This window comes from Paramisgurnus dabryanus, chromosome 15 (genome assembly GCF_030506205.2).
Source record: "Paramisgurnus dabryanus chromosome 15, PD_genome_1.1, whole genome shotgun sequence".
NCBI classification, from domain to species: Eukaryota; Metazoa; Chordata; class Actinopteri; order Cypriniformes; family Cobitidae; genus Paramisgurnus; species Paramisgurnus dabryanus.
The window spans coordinates 29,040,038-29,062,408 of record NC_133351.1 but is presented as its reverse complement, the minus strand read 5'-3'; the positions used below and the strand labels follow the sequence as shown (position 1 = coordinate 29,062,408).

At 36.2% G+C, this 22,371-nt stretch overlaps 1 protein-coding gene across 1 annotated transcript in view; it reads left to right on the top strand.

The window, feature by feature from the left end:
* Positions 1-8,783: 8,783 nt before the first annotated feature.
* gpr156 (G protein-coupled receptor 156) overlaps positions 8,784-22,371 on the top strand; it is a 29,873-nt gene continuing 16,285 nt past the window's right edge. Inside the window, exon 1 of the mRNA XM_065292979.1 lies at positions 8,784-8,979. The gene's annotated coding sequence lies outside the window, so the exon portion shown is untranslated. The remainder of the gene's footprint in view (positions 8,980-22,371) is intronic.

The following is a 22,371-nucleotide window of genomic DNA, read 5'->3' as shown; positions in this document are numbered from 1 at the left end:
TTTTTTACTCAATCTGTTACAAACCTGTATAAATGTCTTTGTTTTGCCGAATACAAAGGAAGATATTTCTAAAAAAGGAAGGAAACAGGAGCACTATTGACTTCCATAGTAGGCAAGAAAAACAGAGAGTCTTCAGTTTAATCAGATTTATAAGAAACAGATTGGGCTCTATTTTAACGATCTGAAACGCAAGTGCGAAGCGCAACGCGCAAGTGAGTTTGTGGGCGGATCTTGGGCGCTGTTGCTATTTTCCCGGCGTGAGAAATAACTCTTGCGCCGGGCGCAAATCAATAAGGGGTTGGTCTGAAGTAGGTTCATTATTCATAGGTGTGGTTTGGGCGTAACGTCAAATAAACCAATCAGAACGCTAGCCAACATTCCCTTTAAACGCAAGGGCGCAAGTTCCATGGCGGGTTGCTATTATTATGACGGATTTACCAGGCGCACGCCAGGAGCGGTTCACAGCCGAGGAGACCGACGTCCTTGTACGGGGGAATCCCACGCTTGCCAGCATAAATCGGGCACGCCGTGTAACGGGAGGTGGATCTGCCTCAGGACTTGACGCCAGCAGAGGACATCGCTGCGTCCACCCTCACCGCTGAAAGGGTTTGGGGGCTTTGAAATCGGACCCAAGAAACGCAAGCAAGGTCCAACCCCAAAGTACTCTTACAAATCAAGTTCATATACATTAAGGTTTCTTATGAAAACATTTTAACTATTATTTACATAAAATAAACGTAATACAGCCACACAACAAACTTATGAAAATATTTTAATCGTTATTTGCATGAGAATAAATAAAAACTATCACCACAATGCTCACCACTATGATTCCCCTTATCTCGTGTATTAATATTTTTAAGTGTAACAATTTATGATTTGCAAAAATAACTGTTGCATCTGTGTAGATTAGATAAGCAAAGTGTATGCGCGTTGTGCACGCTATACATTATGGTCAAGCATGCGCCCTTAAAATAGCATAATGAACCACGCGCAACGCGCCACTGACTTTAGACTAGTTTTTTCTGGTCAGTGGCGCAATTGTTTTTTGAAACTGCAAAATAGCATAAGAGATGGTTTGCGCCGCAACACGCCTCCTTTTTGCGCTGAACCGCCCAGGGAGCGCAAGTTCATTCCCTAGTTTGCTGACGTGCATCTGTGGAGGGAAAAACCCCGCTGTGCGCCGGCGCAAAATACGAATGATACTTGCGTCACTGACAAAGTCAATTGCGCTGGGTGCAAGATAGGGCCCATTATCTTTACCGATTATTTTGCATAACGTACAGGAAACAATAACATATGGATACAATTAAGAAGGAGGAGTTACTACCGCAGGAGGAGCGAGTACGAGTCATGCTACACTATACAACACTGTGTAAATTGTGATTCACTACATGTTCGTGTCATTTATATAGTATGCACTTACGCGCCTATTTTCAAAGTAACGCAAAAGTCTTACTTACGCCATGCAACTCATGACCCGGTTAAGAAATCCAGCGTTAAAGGGACTGTAAGTAGGATTTTAAGTGTTTTATTAATCAAAATCAATGGGCTCTATCTTGCACCCAGCGCAATTGACTTTGTCAGTGACGCATGTATCATTCGTATTTTGCACCGGCGCACAGCAGGTTTTTCCCTCCACAGACGCACGTCGGCAAACTAGGGAATGGACTTGCGCTCCCTGGGCGGTTCAGCCCAAAAAAAGAGGCGTGTTCCGGCGCAACCCATCCCTGATGCTATTTTGCAGTTTCAAAAAACAATTGCGCCACTGACCAGAAAAAACTAGTCAGTGGCGCGTTGCGCGTTGTTCATTATGCTATTTTAAGGGCGCATGCTTGACCATAATGTATAGCGTGCACAACGCGCACACAATTTGCGTATCTAATCTACACAGATGCAACAGTTATTTTTGCAAATCATAAATTGTTACACTTAAAAATATTAATACATGAGATAAGGGGAATCATAGTGGTGAGCATTGTGGTGATAGTTTTCAAATTATTGTGTGGCTGCGTTAAAAAATTATCATGCAAATAATGATTAAAGTATTTTCATAAGTTTGTTGTGTGGCTGTATTACGTTTATTTTATGTAAATAATAATTAAAATGTTTTCATAAGAAACCTTAATGTATATGAACTAGATTTGTAAGAGTACTTTGGGGTTGGACCTTGCTTGCGTTTCTTGGGTCCGATTTCAAAGCCCCCAAACCCTTTCAGCAGTGAGGGTGGACGCAGCGATGTCCTCTGCTGGCGTCAGGTCATGTGTAGGCAGATCCACCTCCCGTTACAGGGCGTGCCCGATTTATGCTGGCAAGCTTGGGATTCCCCCGTCTCCTGACATCATTGTAGCGCTTGGCGCAACGATGGGGATGCCAGCTGATGAGACTGTGGCTATTTCCTCTCACGCCTGTTTAACCTACGCTGATTTGGGCGGGTTTCTCCTATCCCCATACAAAACAACTTTTCTGTCTTTGACTGCTCTTACAAGAACGTGGGTCTCCTCGGCTGTGAACCGCTCCTGGCGTGCGCCTGGTAAATCCGTCATAATAATAGCAACCCGCCATGGAACTTGCGCCCTTGCGTTTAAAGGGAATGTTGGATAGCGTTCTGATTGGTTTATTTGACGTTACTCCCAAACCACACCTATGAATAATGAACCTACTTCAGACCAACCCCTTATTGATTTGCGCCCGGCGCAAGAGTTATTTCTCACGCCGGGAAAATAGCAACAGCGCCCAAGATCCGCCCACAAACTCACTTGCGCGTTGCGCTTCGCACTTGCGTTTCAGATCGTTAAAATAGGGCCCAATGTCTTTATTCATAAATATGTCCTCGTTGGTGTCAAATGACCTCTGCCGATGATCTGACTTTTCTTTGTAAGCTTAGAATTTCTTCTCTTTACTTACATTGAACGGGTAAGTCTAAGGAGGCATCCATATCGTTCCGCCATATTGATAAACTATAATAGCAGAGAGTGACAAAAAGCACTAGCCTACCAATGCGTTTCCACAACGCGTTTTCATTCAGAACACGTGAACCAGCTGCAACAGACAAGGCGATCAGTGAGTAAATAACGGCTACCGTAGTTGCAACACGCATTTGGAAAGGCGAGGCGCTAGAGAGCACTATTCGTTTGAATGCAAAATACAATTTCACGACTAGATGGGGGTAAATCCTACTTATTGTTCCTTTAAACAAACACACACGCAAAACTTCGCTTCCACCCCGGATAATAAACTATATCCATTGTTTTCATAATGCTGGCTTTCTTCTTCTTACATCCAAAAACACACTTCTTCATTCATGCCATTGTTGAGTCTTGATATTAAACAAAGCTGTGTCGCGTGATGTGATGTTTGTAAGTTCTAGCGTCTCCCGCTGATTGACGCATGGGCGTGCTTTTCCGGTGGAAGTGCCCATAAAAATAAGTCATACGTATTTGGGCTGTAACGATTAGTCGTGCAAGTGCGCGTTTTCTCAATGAATGAATTTTAATGAATTACGGTGAAATCCCGGCACATCCCAAAGCCAGGGGGCGCTCTCGTGCAAGACCTCCCTTTGTGCCACAGAGGAAGTAGCATTACAAACACTATTCCAGGAAATGTCTAGAAGAATATTTTTAACGATAAATCGTTACAGCTCTAATACATATAGAAACCCCTTAAACGTCAGCTGGGCCCGTAATTGAAAAACCTTTCCGAAACTTGTATAAACCCTGGCGAAATGCATTCGGCACAGAAATACTCTGTAACACGTCCAACTGCTTTTTTGACACTTTGCCAACTCTTAAACAGTGTTAATAAGTCAGAATGCATGAAATACCATTGAACCACCCCTTTAAAATATCTTCCTTTGTGTTCAGCAGGACAAAGAAATGTATACAGGTTTGTAACAACATATATCCCTTTATCCAATATTAATATCTTTGTGAACATAATGAGGTTTTCAAACACAGTGGGATTGTATAAATTACAAGAATATTACCAGATACATTAGGCCTGTAATGGATCAACTACTGGAAGCAATTTAGAATCAATTTGTTAGTTTTTGTTAGTTTATTTAACAATTCAGCAAATCCAAAACAAACAATCCATATGCTAGATACTGTAGGTAATCGTAACCAAAGTCCAGGCAAAGATCGATAAACAGCAAACTTGTCCAAAAACAGTAATCCAGAGAAAAGGGCACATGAGACAAACCAATTATAATAAAAATGCTTGGTATGCAGGTAAACTGGCAATTCCTTGCAAAGATGGCTGTGAAGAGCATGGAGTAAATGTCTTTACAGACAGGATCTTCTACAAACAGATTCACAAAACATTCTCACATCACTCATTTATGTAGTATACACTCACCTAAAGGATTATTAGAAACACCTGTTCAATTTCTCATTAATGCAATTATCTAATCAACCAATCGCATGGCAGTTGCTTCAATGCATTTAGGGGTGTGGTTCTGGTCAAGACAATCTCCTGAACTCCCAATTGAATGTCAGAATGGGAAAGAAAGGTGATTTAAGTGATTTTTAGCGTGGCATGGTTGTTGGTCCCTGATTGGCCAGCTAATCTGTAAATTGTGATTGGCCTGAATACCTCTGACATCAGCCGGAAATGTGACGCTCCTTACCATGTTTGAAAGATTCACTCATAATGCAATGCTGACAGGAGTTAACTTATAGGCTGTGAGTCAAAAACAAGAGGAATTATGATAATGAAACGCTGACATCGACAGGCCCAGGAAGTAAACTGTTGTCTACAATTCGTGTGTTTCTTGTAGTCCAAGAAAAGAGATTTACGTTGGAAAAAATAACACGCGTCATCGTTTACTTTGGGATTTGTACCTTTTGCATATTGTAAACATACTATCACACACTTTCACACCGAAGGAAATGTAAAATCGTGAATGGGACAATAGGTGCTCTTTAATTGAGACACTTGTCAGATCAGATGACAAGAGAAGAGTCTTCATTTGGCCACTAGCATACCGGACTGGGTTTAATGCATCTGCATATGAAAGCCGTTTCATCAGTTGTACTGAATGCAGAAAACAGTTTCTTTTTACTTTCTAAATTAAAAGCTTTAGCCTAAGCCATCTTTCTTTTAAGTACCTACACAAATGAATCCCACTCTTTTACTTTTTTCTGTCTTTCATTCTTCATCACGTGATGATTGTTTTATGTGTTTTAAAGGACAGATGAGTATTTGTCTTGCAGTCTGACCACTTTTCAAACACTTGTAAGAAGCTCAAAGACCTGCACAGCTCCCTACTGACAGTACACTGAATGCTTTAATCTTCACATCACTGCACCTCAATGCTGTTGAGATGCTGCCAAAGTTGCATGTGTGAATCTTTTTGAATAGATTTTTTATATCTGCTCACTCGGATCTTTTCTCTTTCCATAAAGATTGCTACCGTGATGGATAACAATGAATACTATTTGAGTTATACTAATCCTGAGATGCTGCTTTGATTAAGTTTCGTTTATTCAGAACGGCTAGTTTGGATAGCTGAAACTGTTGTAATAGAAATGCTCCCACAAAATAAAATTATTGCTGTTATTTATTCGCTTTTATATGTTGCTTTAAAGCAAGAAGCTTGTTATTTTTCTCTCTCTGTAAAGCTCTAAGGCTGCTTTAAAAAAAAAAAAAAACGTATAGAAAATATCTAAGTAATGTTAATTGTGCAATGGCTAGGAATGAGCTCATAGCGTGTGTGTCTATATAACTGCAATTACTTGTAACCTGAGACACACGAAACACGCTAGGATGAAATTGAAGCATTCACATTTAAATGGTTGTAAGAGGAGAGCTGAACAAAGTTGTGTCAGCTCTCACACTTGAGAATCTACTCTTAATAGAGTATATGAGATCAAACCTTTACATCGCTGCTAATAATATTCTTCATACATGACTGGAATATGATGCACTTTTACAAAGAAGCACATGAGCGTCGATTGTAAAGTAACCTGTAATTTTGGACAGGATTACCTGCTACAGGAGGTGAGTAATAACTTTACAAGAGTGGGTGGATGGAATGAGGAACATCTCAATTGTGTCAAGCGCTGAATTTTTCAAAATATTTTTTAGTAGTTATTTAAATTTAGGATTTTTATGAGTGTTAAATCATGATCATTCATAATTTCTTGGACACAGAAGTTGCATCTTGACATGAAGGTAGGTCTGCTTGCTTTGTAAAATGCATAAAGTGGGCCACAAAGTTTTTATAGCTTTTTTCAAGAAAGACATTATTGGGTGGTTGTTTAGGCAAGTAGGTACAAATATGAAGGGATTATTATACAGGTAGAGAGTGTGTGTCATTGTGATTTATAGACAGAGATTTTTAAAAGTCGTTGTAATTCAGACACATTTGCTTATAAATCATTGCGGTGGATTTGTTAACCAGTTTGCTGTATTCAAGCGAATCGCTCACAAATCAATCATCACAATGCACGCTAAGAAAAAGGTTCATTCACGATCTTGACCTTGAATATTTGTCACCCAGTCTGTGAAAACCCAGCAAAAGTCATTTTTTATGATTTACTATTTTCTACATAAAATAATCAAAGAACGTTGTTTCCAAACCCTTGATATTGAAGTTCAAAGATAGAAATTAAAATGAGATCAGTGAATGAAATCAAACTTTGATGCTACTAATCTCATTTTTAGATTATAAGACTTTAACCTGGATTTCACAGACAGTGTCACATTTTATTATTTCAGTTCGATGGAAAACAACATTCTTTGATAGTTTTCGATATTTTGTGTTTTTTTCATGACAGGTGTGATAAACATGTAAATACAGCTTTGAATGCATTGTTTTCCATATTAATTCTCAAAAGGAATACAATTCTGACTATTCATTATTTAGATTGCACATCTCTGTACACTTTTATTGGCCATATGTTATTCTCAGTGACTATACAGTAGTTGCTATAGAGTGTCTCTTCTTTCTGTACTCAGTAACTGAGTAGACAGCCGTCCACTGTTGCCTGGTGTGAATGAAAAATTTAGCAGGTCCTTGCAACTTGAGCCTGGAAGTGTTGCATCTGCCCTGAGGTTAACCTGTACAGACTACTAGAACTGATACTCGTTCAGCTAAAAAAGAGTCTTCTAAGAAAGAGTTAAAGGGATAGTTCACCCAAAAATGAAAATTCCCTCATGTTGTTACAAACAAGTATTCAATTATTTGTTCAGATGAACACAAAGAAAGATATTTTGAATAATGTTTGTAACTGAGCCCAATTCACTTCCATAGTATTCTTTTTTCCTACTATGGAAGTGAATGGGGCTCATGGTCAGTTAGGTTAAAAACGTGTTCATCAGAACAAAGAACAAGACATTAATACAGGTTTTTAACAACAGAGTCGGTAAATGATGACAGAATTAAAATTTTGGGGTGAACTATCCCTTTAAACAAGCATGGGTAAGAAATAAAAAAAAACTCACCTAAAGTTTCACGAGGTGATCTTGCATTGTATATCTAAAATTGTGAGACAAAACTTTATGAGAGGTATGCTTTAACTATACTTTGCTGAGCAATCAGGCTTGGCCTTGATAAAAAGTAGTCATATAAAGACTGAAGCATTAAAATAAAGAAAATAATCTTATCCAGATAGCAACACCCTGGCATTGAGAGATTTGAATGGGCCTAGTGTGAAAAATTAGATGTTTCATACGAGTTAGTGTCAATCTTTTGATCAAATGTACTATTTTAAATACAAGTTATTTTGAAGATGCTTTAGGCCACCAACAAGCGTAGTATTTCTAACAAAACTTTTCTTTGAAAATTAGGCTTTGTGTTTTCAGTGTGAATTTGACTGAATCCGACAGCGACATCTGCTGGTAAAAATTACAACCGACGCAGACGGATATCTCCACATGCTTTTTGCTTAAAAAAAAACTCACTTTTGACAATAATAATTGACATTTTTAAATAACAAAAGAAACAGCAACGTTTAAACGTTTACATTTTTGTTTAATAGAAATTAGTTTAATTGTTAACCACATGTCTAAACTCAAAGTAAACACCAACTGAGTTTTAATAATGTTCTTTTACAGCAAACTATGTTCCGGTTTATTTGCATGCATAGAACGCGATGACGTCACAGCATAACTAATGAAGCCTTTGAGGTCATAAAAGCGCATGTCCATATAAAATTATCACATCAAACCATTCTGCCCCGTTCCCATTTCACACTGCGTAATGGAGCAGGTGTGATAAACACGTGTGTGTGTGTGTGTGTGTGTGCGTGCGTGCGTGCGTGCGTGCGTGTGTGTGTGTGTGTTTCTTTCCACTCAACTCTATTATGATATTATTGCTCTATTATTTTTGTAATGACTCCCATGCAGTACAGAATCCACCCTATCCCACACGCCACCCAGTCCCACGAGATCTCTAATGCACAGGTGTTAAGAGGTTAAATAAACAATGATTTCAGCCCATATTTTATCTATACAGACTTCTGTTTGTGGTTTATTATACACTTAACCCATGCTGTATAGCACAAACGTGCAGATTCCAAATCACTAAAATATCTGTCCTACACTACAGTATTTTTGTCAAATATCCAAAATATAGCAATTATACTGACATTTAAATAAATTCGTTTTATTGTAGTGTATTTTTTCAACAATAAGATAATAATAATGAATACCTCTCTCTTTTTCAGTCAACGGTAGCTCTCTCTCTCTCTCTCTCTCTCCCTCAACACTGACTCTCTCTCTCTCTTCCTCCCGGACACCTCCTCTTTTTCTCACTCAGTCTACTTTCAGTAGTTTGTACAGTCAGTGAGCTGTTTTTTTTATAGCTTTCGTATGTGATAAATTGCAGACGTTGTGAACACGAGATTTTTGATGTTTCTATCCGCGCCTTTATATGTTTTGTTGTGATGTCTTTTTTTAAACGGGACGTTTTATTACGGATCCTTCAGGGATGGAGCCAGGGACAGGATAAGCACCTTTCATACTTATGGATCACAGGTTTGACCAATCTCTCTGTTCAGATTTTTTATGTTGTAGATACGTAAAGCTTTACCTTAAAAATAAGGTTAGCCTATATTAAACGTAGTCATGCACTGGTTAATAACAATGTAATAATATAAAATAATCGCAAATATGAATAATAATCATAAATTATGATCGCTAGCATTATTAGCATTATTAACATCAAATCCATTAACCTGAAGTAGCTAAGGCTACTTAGTTGCACCTAATATACAACAAAATAAATTTAATAATGACACTTGTCCATTTTAGTGACAAAGTTGTGTAAGGTTCCTCCGAAAAACGGACTTTGTTAGTCTTCTCAGTGGGTGTCGAGTCGACGGGGGTTAAACCCATAACTGGCATTCTTACTCGATCAGCTTATATTAAATTGCTAAGGGGATTAAAGCATCAAGGGAAGCGTTTCGTTTATGATCTCCACACATTAAGCTTGCTTTTTTGCACTAACGTTACTCCGTGGAAGAGCCTAAAATAGTGAAACTATTTAACACGTTAAACTGTATCAGTTTAGTAGTTAAATAGTAGACAACCCTGCGGATCAAAACAATAAAAACCATCAAAGAAATTCTGATTGAGTTAATGATTATAATGAAAATTGTATTGGTTGTAAATGAATGGTATACTGGTCTCTGATATTGGCAATGTGTTGGGTTCTATTGATGGGATGTTATCGGGTGTATGGGAACCATTAGAACACAATTTAATACAATTATTTAATTATTAAATGGTATTATAATGGAAACCACTAGAATTTGTATTAAATCCATTAGAATGCAGCATTAAGTTAAAACAACTTGGTTTTGCAATTCAATTCAACCTACTTTTTAAAGTTTTGTTTTGAAAAGTTGACATCACTTAGAAAATCAAGTTGGAATTGTTTAACTTAATTTTTTTAAGTGTAAGTAACATAAAATATGCTGCAAATTGTTTTACGTATTTTTTATTTTCATTTAAAAAAAAATCTTACAGACCCAACGTAGATTGGTTATATTATACCAGTTCACTTCGAACAATTTTTGACAGGGTTTGCTTTATTGTATACTGTATATGATATGATGGAATCAAAGTGACCCCAAACAAAAGCAACATTATATCTATGAAATGAGTTATGAGCAATTCCAGCTTTATGGACGTGACATTTTCCAGTCTAGACATCAGAAAAATATCAGCCTTTGCATGCGGCCTCTGTTTAAGATGAGGGAAATATACATGTGTTTTGGATGGGACAAAAAAAGGACACAAGTTTTTGGGAGACAATACTATTTGTAGGAATTCTGTCAATTAAAATGCACACATAATACCCAACAAAAGCATAAGGACAGCACTTCAAAGAAAAAATTGTGTGTACATTTATGAGAAGAAAAAAACAAGTTAAAATGCTGGGTTTTTTTAACCCAGGGTTGGGTCAGTATTGTACAGAACACACTGCTGGGTTAAAATGACCTAACTGCTGGGTTGTTTCATCTCATGGTTGATATAACCCAGCAGTCGGGGTTAAAACCAACCCAGTCTCATGTAGATGTGTATAAATAGCACGAAGTGTGAAAACTCATGCAATACATACGTCAAATTCCAATTTGGGGTGCATATGATACGCCAGTCCTTCCCGTTCACTTAATACAGCACATCTTTTTTGTCATTTTATGTATTGTTTTCTCAATTTTTTGGGTTTGGGGTTAAATTCTATCCAATTCTAACCCCAACTCCAAGCGACCGGTTTAAAAATAAACAAAAACATGGAGAAACCTACAGTATATATGAAATAACATCCCAAAGCAAATTTCAAATCTAACTCCAAACCCAAGCGAAAATGGTTTAAAAATCTGAAAAAAAACTGAAAAAATGAGAAACCAATACATAAAATGTCAAAAAAGATGTGCGTATTATGTGAACGGCGTATCATATGCATGCCAAATTCCAATTTATACGCATCTACATGAGACTGGGTAGGTTAAAGCAACCCAGCAGTGTCCAATATTGACCCAACCCTGGGTTAAAAACAACCCACCACTTTTAGAGTGTATGAAGGAGCCATTTCTATGTTATGGACATAGCAATTTTGAAATCTGTGCTTACATGCATTAACTAATAAAGTTAAAACTTAAACAGAGACCTTGCATGGTTATTTAAGCCACCAAATATTGACATTTAAGATAGCAGTATGGTAAAATATTTGGTTAAAACTTAATTTTTCACTGAGAGTTTAAAGGAATATTCCATTTTCTTAAAAGAAAAATCCAGATAATTTACTCACCACCATGTCATCCAAAATGTTGATGTCTGTCTTTGTTCAGTCGAGAAGAAATTATGTGTTTTGAGGAAAACATTGCAGGATTTTTCTAATTTTAATGGACTTTAATAGAGCCCAACATTTAATACTTAACTCAACACTTAACAGTTTTTTTCAACGGAGTTTCAAAGGACAATAAAAGATCCCAAACAAGGCATAAGGGTCTTATCTAGCGAAACGATTGTCATTTTTGACAAGAAAAATAAAAAATATGCACTTTTAAACCACAACTTCTCGTCTATCTCCGGTCCTGAAAGCGCCAGCGTGACCTCATGTTAATGCGTAGTGACGTAGGGAGGTCACGTGTTACATATATGAAACGCACATTTGCGGACCATTGTAAACAATAAACTGACACAAAGACATTAATTAGTATCAGTTGACATACAACAACGTAGGAACGGTCCTCTTTCAACACACTTGTAAACACTGGGGCGGAGTTTCGCGTTCATCCTCTGTGACCTCTTGACGTCATGACGTATTGCGTGGGGTCACGCTAGCGCATCACGACCGGATCTAGACGAGAAGTTGTGGTTTAAAAGTGCATATTTTTTATTTTTATTTTCAAAAATGCCAATCGTTTCGCTAGATAAAACCATTATGCCTTGTTTGGGATCGTTTATAGTCCTTTGAAACTCTGTTGAAAAAAACTGTTAAGAGTTGAGTTAAGTATTAAATGTTGGGCTCTATTAAAGTCCATTAAAATGAGAAAAATCCTGCAATGTTTTCCTCAAAAACATAATTTCTTCTCGACTGAACAAAGAAAGACATCAACATTTTGGATGACATGATGGTGAGTAAATTATCTGGATTTTTTTTAAAGAAAATGGACTATTCCTTTAACATTTGAATAGAATTGCTCTTATGATTAAACCAAATGAGAATTTTTAATAATTCAAAGCCAATAATCTCTGCGGCTCACAAAAGTCTCAATAAAACATGAGAGATACATCTTGTGTTAAAAACAAAACAAAAACATAATGTAACAACTGAATATACAACATGCAATTCAAAACAAAGACTCCAAACAAATAAGTAAATAAATCAAAACTTGCAATCACCACATTTTCATGAAAAATATTTGTTGCTCAAGTAGATAGTAGCAGAATACAGTGTTTACTCATTCATGAGCGATAAGAGTACTTCAAAGGAAACCAGAAGAGGCACACCCATAGAAAAGTATTTTCTCAAAGACATTACTCAAGACAGCAGCGCAAGAATGATATGAACAGCACAGGTATTAGTAAAAGTATTGTTTAACTGCCTACTCGTAAGTTTGGTTACAAATTAGGACATGCCTGCGCTGATTCCTGATCCTGCACTGAAGAGTGAAAAATGGTCGGAAATGCCTCTCTTCACCGGTCGTGCCTGCAGGAAACTGTAAACTACAGATCTATAATAGGACAGATGACAATACAGGTTTAGGAAGGAACTACAGGAATTTCTAAACCACCCTGACAAGAGATGTCACATTGTAACGGTCATGCATTACATGAGTTACAACATAAATTATTATGTTAACATTAAAATACATGTGAAATTAAAATACTTAAAATACTAAACTTGGCAAGTTCTCAAAAGATTTTTAAGTGTTATGTGTCACATTTCACTATAAGGTTGTAATTAGTAAATTCATTAGCAAACCTAAAACCAACAATGTGCAAATATATAATCTTTGTTAAAGAAGACCTATTTCATTGCTAAAAAACAACGTTATCCACATACCGTACATTTTTGTTGCTCCAGATGTCACTGTCTTCCTCAAATGCTCTGATGTCCCTGATTGGCCAGCTTACCTGTACGTTGTGATTGGCCTGAATACCTCTGACGTCAGCCGGAAATGTGATGCTTCTTACCTTGTTTGGAAAATTAGCTACCAATTCAATACTAGTAGTAGTTATGATCATCTTTACTACTGCAAACATGTCAACCGACCTAAGAAGTAAACTGTTGCCTAAAATCCATGTGTTTGTTGTAGTCCAAGAAAAGAGATTTACGTTGATAATGATAACTCACGTCATCGTTTACTTTGGGATTTGTACCTTTTGTATATCATTAACATGTACTAATACACACGTACACAAAGGAAATGTAAAATCTTGAATTGGAAAATTGGTGCCTTTTAATGTTAGGAATGGTGCGTTCCAGGCAGGTTTTTAAACCCGTGAGTTACGACTTCAAAACCACGACTCACGACCCTATGCGTTCCAGGCAGCCTGTAACTCGTGTTTTTACAACCTTCTACCGGTGAAAGTGCACTGGAACGGCAGTCAAACCCGTGACTTCCCACCCGTGAACTCGTACTAGATCGATGTACTCCCAGTTCAAAGTCGTGAGTCGTGGTTTTGAAGTCGTGAGTTACGGGTTACAGGTTGCCTGGAACGCAGCATTAATCTACCAGTGTGTAGATGTTTAGCAGCATCTAGTGGTGAGACTGTGAATTGCATCCAATTACTCAGTCCACAGCTCAATCTTCTCTTAAAAAAAACACATAGAGATCATACGGCAGCCGCCACAGGACAAAACACATCATCGTCTGAGACAATGTAGTGACGAAACACACTCTGTAGAGCAGTTTGTCCATTTAGGGCAACTGTAGAAACATGACGGTGACTCGCAGTGTATATAGATAAAAAAAGTAATAAAAACAATACAGTTCATTTTGTACAGTTCATCACTGATAATATAGTTATTTATATTATATTGCATTTCTGTCAAGAGATCCTTCTTAAAGGATTAGTCAATTTTCTAAAAAAATAAAAAACAGATAATTTACTCACCACCATGCAGAGGTGGGTAGTAACGAATTACATTTACTTCGTTACATTTACTTGAGTAAATTTTTTGGGTAACTAGTACTTTTAGAGTAAATTTAAGGATGGGTACTTTTTACTCTTACTCAAGTACATTTCTAGGGAAAAAACTGTACTTTTACTTCGCTACATTGGGTGGCGTTACTGCGCTACTGTCAAATGGTAATAATTAATGAATATATATATATATATTTTTAAAGTTTATAGGGCGTGTTCGAAAGTTTCGCGAGACATGCTGCGTCACCCTGTAGCGCGCGCAACCGCGCGTAGATGACAGGAGAAGCAGATGAGGGCGCGTGTGCGTTGTGCGAGATATCGGAGGCAGATCATGCGTGGCTTAAAGTTCGGTCTATGTTTTCACTCCAAGAGGTCAAAAAGAATAGTTTCATAATGCGATGCATGCTTTGTTCAATAAACGAGCTGACATCTCAGCGTACAGGAATTCAAGATCCAACCTGAAGTAAGTGTCAGTAATGTCTATTTGAACACTATTAATGGTCATTTCACACACTGTCCGAGTTTTTTTTGCCATATGCACTCTTGTGCAAGCGATGACAAATCCTAGTGTAAGTTAAACCATACAAACAGCACGTTCATCTGCACATTTCCGTATAATTTACCCACAACTAAACAAACTGAACAGTGTAATGTAAGGACGTCTTGCATTTATACACAAATCCAGACACCTCACTAATGTGTAGAAAATACATTCAAATAAAAACGGGATTGTATTTTATTTAAATCCTTCCTAAAGAATGAATTAATAAAAATAAAATAATAAAGTTTGATTTTAAAGAAACATGTATTATATATTATAATAAATGTAGAGTTGATTTGCACAAACAGATAAGTTCCATATGAAATTCTAAAATGATAATTTTTATTAAGCTCGTGTTAATGTTCAGTGAAAATAACCTATTCATATAAAAACATGATAACAAACAGACATACACGTTCTTTTTTGTTTACTGTTTGCTTGTTTAAAGGCAGACGCTGACAAGTTTGTGTTGTGAACATGAAAATAAATACAGAGTTAACCGTCAGAAAAACATCTGTGTGTGTGTTTGAGATTTTTTCTCAAATGACACGTTATGTGATGTTAATGTAACCATTGCGCAGGCTGCTTTACTTGTATATAAGCAGAACAATGAGACTTTTAAGGAGAGGTTTGTGAAAACCCGCCAAGTAGCCTGAAATTCAGTGCTTTTGCGCTACTTCTTTATCAGATCGGAAGTAACGAGTAACTAACTACTTGAGTAGTTTTTTCATCTAATACTTTTTTACTCTTACTCAAGTAAATAATTAGATTGATACTTTTACTTTTACTTGAGTACATTTTTGTATAAGTACTTGTACTTTTACTTGAGTTCAGATTTTGGGTACTCTACCCACCTCTGCCACCATGTCATCCAAAATGTTGATGTCTTTCTTTGTTCAGTCGAGAGAAAATTATGTTTTTTGAGAAAACATTTCAGGATTTTTCTCATTTTAATGGACTTTAATGGACCCCAACACGTAACACTTAACTCAACACGTAACACTTAACTCAACACTTAACAGTTTTTTTCAACAGAGTTTCAAAAGTGGTTAAAAAAGTGCATATTTTTTATTTTTCGTGTCAAAAAATGACAATCGTTTTGCTAGATACAGGGTGTCTGCGGGGTTTTAAAAAGTATTAAAAAGTGATAAATCAAAATTGTCAAATTTAAGGCCATTAAAAGTGTTAAATTTGGTCTCAGATGTATTATTTTTTCCAAATTAGGTATTATTTTTTCAGACTATCAGGTGTCATATTCTGATTGAAATTCTATCTGCGTTCGCGTTAGTTCGTTTAAATATGGGGTTTAGCATATCTGGGCACATAATCAAAGATCTTTCGTCTCTGGGATGTGATCAAAGCCTGGAGTGGAGCCAAATCACGTTCCTTTCTCCACTGTAAGCGTCTGTAATCTCTACGCACCGGATCCACTCCGGGTTTTCTGACTGTATCACGTTAAGCTGACTGAGGTAAAACTTTATTTCAGCTAGCATGGTCAAACTTATAATGCAGGAAGGCTCCGATGTTTTGAAGATCGATAAAGGTGTAAAAGACCAATGGAGATTGACTTGGCGAAATGATGAAGATTGGCAAGCCTTTCAGTTCGTGGGCTAAGAATATCAAACAGCCAGGTAACTTGCGTGTCTTTGCACAGTATGACTAACTTTAAGGGTCCTGTATTTTAGGGGTAAATGATTTCTCACGTACGTGATTACCCGCGTCCCGTTTTTAATGCTATGCTGATCTAGCCAGTGGCTGATACAACGGGTTTGTTAAACTCGTGGGTAAACTTCATGTGGCGCCACAAGAACCAAGAGGCAGATGACATCCAAATCCCGTGAGAGCGATTGACGAGGAATCATAAGAGAAGACTGCTTCCGAAATGTCTCGCAGGACTTTGATGTCATCCACCTGTCGGTTCTTGCAGTTGTATTTGCGTGTGGTCACAAAAACGTAACATTTGTACATATATTTAAGTACCGCAGTTTAAAAACAAGTGATTTTAAGCCATTCAAACACAAACAACAGTGCTTAATGCGTCCGCTGTTTTTGTGTCAGATGAGCACGCAAGCCGCGCATGCGTTTCTCATTGAGCTTGTGTTGTGAGTATTTTGGCCTTAAATAACACATATGCCTCAAAAATCCCATCTTTGCAAATATTCTCATATAAACATGACCATTTAGGTCTTAGGAGAAAGTAAACAGCAGAAACATTGCGCATAAACTAGCACATCAGCGCTGCCTCTATTGTAACAAAATATTTTGTTAATAAAGGTACAATCATTCAATTTACAACTGTCACTATGGTTACAGACATCCTGTGCGAATTCTACACTAGTTTGACTCGAGTTACTCGTTCAGGGTTTATATTCATACATAACGTTACTGTATTAGAGCTGTGACTGTAAGCTGTTGTGTGAACAGAACAGACCCTGGATTATTTGTTTATGTGTACTGAATAATATCATATGAAAAAGTTGTATTTGTTCACTTTAGTAAATGCATTATATAACATGAACAAACAATTAAAAATATAGAGTATATAAGCATTAATTAATTCTTGTTTATACATTACAGTAATTGACGGTAGTGCATTCACTAATGTTAACAGTTTCAACTTTAATTAAAAAAAAATAATTAGTAAATGCTAAAATAAATACATTTACAATTAATAAATAATTAATAAAAGATTCATTAAAGGTGGTGATATTCATGTTTTTTTATATAGTGAGTTATTTAGCTGTTTCACCTTAATCTGAAATGCCCTGCAAACTACAGCTACCTATATGCCACAGGAGACTTCAATATGGAATTTATGGCAAAAAAAATTCCCCTTAAAATGCTATTGGTCTCGCCTACATAAAGTGTTAGGTAAAGGAATATTACTTGGCCTGAAAAACATTTCAGTCAGAAGAATTTTTTTCACTTTAATCCATGTCTATTCTTTTTTGTATGTTATATATGTCAAAATCCATGTAAATAATAGAAATGTTGCTGATCAACACTTGCAATTCAGTGTCGTGATGGTTTTAAAAAATATTCTGAAGGTAGTAAAAAAGGTATTAAAAAGTAGTTAAATTAACTTAAGGATTGCTGTATATACCCTGTAGATAAGACCCTTATGGTGGTGAGTAAATTATCTGGATTTTTTTGAAGAAAAAATTGACCAGTCTTTTAAAGTTACACAATGCACCTTTGGTGCCAATACAATTGTTCATGTTAGTTGACATGACTTTATAATACACACAACCAGTAACCCATAAACGAAAAAATACTTTTTATTTGGCTCAAAAGATTTCAGTAACACAAAAATCCCTGAACGAATGCCAGCTTTGATGATCCTTATCAGCTAAAAGCAGAAACTGAAGTTATTTGTTTCACCTCATTAAAATTTTTTTTTAACAATTTTAACAAATATTTCTAAACTGAATGAAAAAAGACTAAATAAGGTATTTTATTGAAGTAACCGCCTGTCCCTGAACAACCAAACTAATCAATTAAATGCATACTGTAGTATCTTGGCTCTCTTAAACTATATACAGAGATGTTCATAGGCACATATAGATTTTTAATTATGCTAAGATTAAGCAATAAATGTTTCCAGGGGTTGATAAGGTCTATAGCCTTGATGGTTTAAGTCAAAAATATGAAACTATCCACTAAATCCAGCAAGCTTCTCAACCATAAGCATCATGTTAAGAGAAACCTCCTGAGTTTGGATGACTGACAGTGGAGACCTGTTTTTCAGTATTACAGGTGTGATCATTTTTTATTTTTGTGAATAATAAGAAACACATGATGGAAAAGAGATGCAGGAGTTGAATGACTGAATGACATCATAGTCTGATAAATCCGTGCATCAGCATCTGTACTGAAGAGTATGAGACTTTGTGGGTCTGTGAAGTATTGACTCATATTTAGTCATCAGATCCAATCTGTCGCTAACATTTGTAAAAATAAACAGTAGGCATCTTCAGTCTATTTATATCTTTATACATTTTTGTCTGAAGAAACTTGTCGAGTATAGTGAGTTCAATTACTGTATACATTTTATAACATAAAATCTAGCTTATAAGTACTTCCATGTAGATGGTTTCTTAGTACTGTTAACTCTTTCACCGCCAGCGTTTTAAAAAAAAGTTGCCAGCCAGCGCCAGCGTTTTTCATGATTTTCACAAATGTTTAATGTCTTCCAGAAAATTTTCTTCTTCAAATATATAAACATACAATATACCAAATTAAAGAACAGACCCTCTGCTTTCAAAAAAAAAAAAAAAAAACGTTTCATCCTACCTTCAGTGGTTCTTTTGTAATCAGCTTTTGAATATGGGTAGGTTTGTGCAAAAACACCACATTTTGAGCAAAAAGCAGAGATAATTCCATTTTTGTGACGGACTTTTCATAGAGATCCCATTCAGAGCGATCTCTAAAACAGACACGGACATGCAGCCGCTTGCCATAGGGCAATACTTCCGGGTTTAAAAAGTTGCAGAATAGCGCTATTGCGGAAAGACGGAAAAACTCGTTATTGGCGGAGAAGCATTTTCTCTTGATTGACGAGATATCTCGTCAATGGCGGGGAAAGAGTTAAATGACATAAAGTGCACTGCATACGGTGCATTGTTGTAACAACCATAATTATTTTGCTTTACATTATTTACAAAACTGTTGATGTAGTTGACCATCTTATGATTTATTTGCCTGTTATAGTTTATTTAACTTATTGGTGTTGTTTTACTGGTTTATGAAATACCAATACTAGTACAGGAATCATTTGTCTTCTTGGATGAATAAGTGATTTTATGATTTGTTGAAAGTGAATTTATCTTTCAGCACATCATTTGTCTGGATACTATACATATGAATGTTTTGAATGTTATGTTTTATACGAGCGCTAAAGTCTGTATTCAGAGGCGTTTGTTTGTTAGTAACAGTGCGTCTGTGAGGTGTCTTGTTTTTATGTTAGTGCCTCGGGCACACCACACACTTAAGCAGACATTCACACAGACACTGGCACACTTGTAGACTCATAGAGGTCATGTAGTCATAGAGATTTACTGCTGCATTCTCTTTTAAAGATCTTAGTCACACTTTCAATGTGGAGTATCAGTTATGTTGAATTAAAACGCATGCACATGTACTAACATATACTTTTATGCAGTAAATATAAAATTTGGGATAATATGAAGCGTTTATATATTTAAGAAAAGTTGAGATTACATGGAGAGCAAATAAATCTTTTGCTTAGAGAAAAAAATCATATGTCACCAGTACAGTGTCAGAAGAATTCTTAAAGGCATAGTACAAAAAAAAAAACAATTCTGTCATCATTTTTACAGCCTCATGTTGTTTTAAACCTGTATGAATGTCTGAACACAAAATAAAATATTTTGATAAATGATGGTAAGCACACAGCTGATTGTAACCATTGACTTCTATAGTAAGAAAACAAATACAATAGAATTCAATGGGTACCATCAGCTGTCCATCCTACTATGGAGGTCAATGGTTACAATCAGCGTGTGCTTACCATCATTTATTCAAATATCTCAGAAAAAATATATTCATACCAGTTTAGAACAACATGAGGGTGAGAAAATGATGACAGAGTTACAATCTTTGGGTAAACTATCATTTTTAATGTCACAAACTGTGCTTGTAAGTCAAGAATATTGATTATTTTTTAAAAATTTGTCTTTTAACTTGCTACAACATCAATATTACTATTTTAGTAACTTGAAATAGTGAAGCAGCTTAATACAAGTACATTTCTGAGTTTGCTCTACATCAGGGGTCTCCAACCTTTTTGTGAACAAGGGCTACCACAATGGATAAAACAGTCTGGAGGGCTACTTTTTATATAGTCACTCCAAACATTTTTATTTTACTTGTTGATTTTATTTAATTTTACTTGTTGATATGTTTTATCATTGTTTAAAATGTTGCAAGCAAGGGACCAACCATATGCACTGTAAAAAATAAATTGTTGGTTGAACTAAAAAAGTTGCCAGGTTGCCTTAAATTCTGAGTTAATTCAACTAAAAAATATTAGTTGATGCAACTCTTTTGAGTCTACTAATATTTTTAAGTCAAATCAACTCAAAATTTTAAGGCAACCAGGTAACTTACTTTTTTAAAGGGGACATTCCACAAGACGTTTTTAAGATATTAAATAAGTCTTTGATGTCCCCAGAGTGAAGTTTTAGCTTAAAATACCCTATAGGTAATTTATTGTGGCATGTTAAAATAGGCACTTTATGGGTCTGAGCAAAAATGCACCGTTTTTGTGTGTATCCCTTTAAATCCAAACGAGCCGCTCAGGTGGGCGGAGTCTCAAGTGCTCGCGCCGTAGATAAGACAGAGCATCAAGGAAGATTCTCTCACGAAAGAAGTTAGTGAGCAGTGTTAAGCATGTATATAATTTAACAAGTTTAAAACGTCAATCATCTGTTTTATGTATACTAAATACATGTTTATCAGCAGATGGGGAACATTGTCGAATAAAAATAAGGAATTTTAGGTCTCATGCTCCAGTGTTTTAAACAGGCACAATGATTTTAAGCATGTTACAAATAAACGACACTTCCACAAACACTCAGAAGTTTACTTTTTGACCAAACCACTCGAGCACATTTAAATGATCTGTAATAAAACAACACGTTTAATGCTTAAACTTTAGAGAAACAGATCAAATGACATGTTTAAGTTTATTGTGTACATATTGAACGTTTCTGTTAAAAGTACTTAAAATTAAAAGCAAGTACTTCTTTACAACTTTTACTTCTTTGAGCTGTAGTATCTGTACTTTTACTCATGAAATGGAGTTGTGTTTGTCCACCTCTGTGTGTGACAGATCAGCATTGAGTTGTACAAAGCACAAAAGCTTTCTCAACAAGATGCGATGTGCATGATTGTGCAGACTACCGGAAAGTGAGGAAGAAAGCATTCTTATACAAACAGTTTAATGCACGGGTCAAGTTGCGTCACGTTTGATTCAGGGACAGGGTTACTTCCTTATACATGACAATCCCATACAGTATAACCGGATGGGTTGCAAACTTAAACATTAGTGTGTGTCTGTACTTGTTTATATCTATGGGAGTCACTTACAGTATACAGTATAGTGAAATATCATAACACAATCAACTGTTGCATATGTCTTTATAATTTAAGAAAGCTTATAAATCACAATCCAAATCATGTTTCTGTGTGATGGTTATGTTTTAGGCTATATAAAATGTGAATCATAAACCTGATAAAAATTTTTTTGACTTGTGTAACCATAATGGTAATAACACCAGAACAACATTAACTCATTTTTTACATATAATGGATTTCTTTATGCAGTTAATTAATAAACAATCGGTATCGGCCTTTCTCGTGCTATTGCCGATATGCCGATGGTTTCAAATTCATCAAAAATCGGCCGATAAATATCGGCGGCCGTTACATCGGTGCATCACTAGTATCTATTTCTTACCTACCAAACGTACTTCATATCAGCCACTCGCATACACAGCTCATAAACACACAGGTTTGTAAGAAACAACCACAATTATAGTCGTAAAAAAGCAGGCGTGGAAAATATTATGTTATAAAGAGAGTAAGATAATCACAATAACAAGTCAGCACAGCATTGCAAACCATTTGATTCAGCCTAATACAGACTTACTGGATGCGTTTAGTACATGGTTTATACAGGAGCACATAGACGTTTACTTTAAATA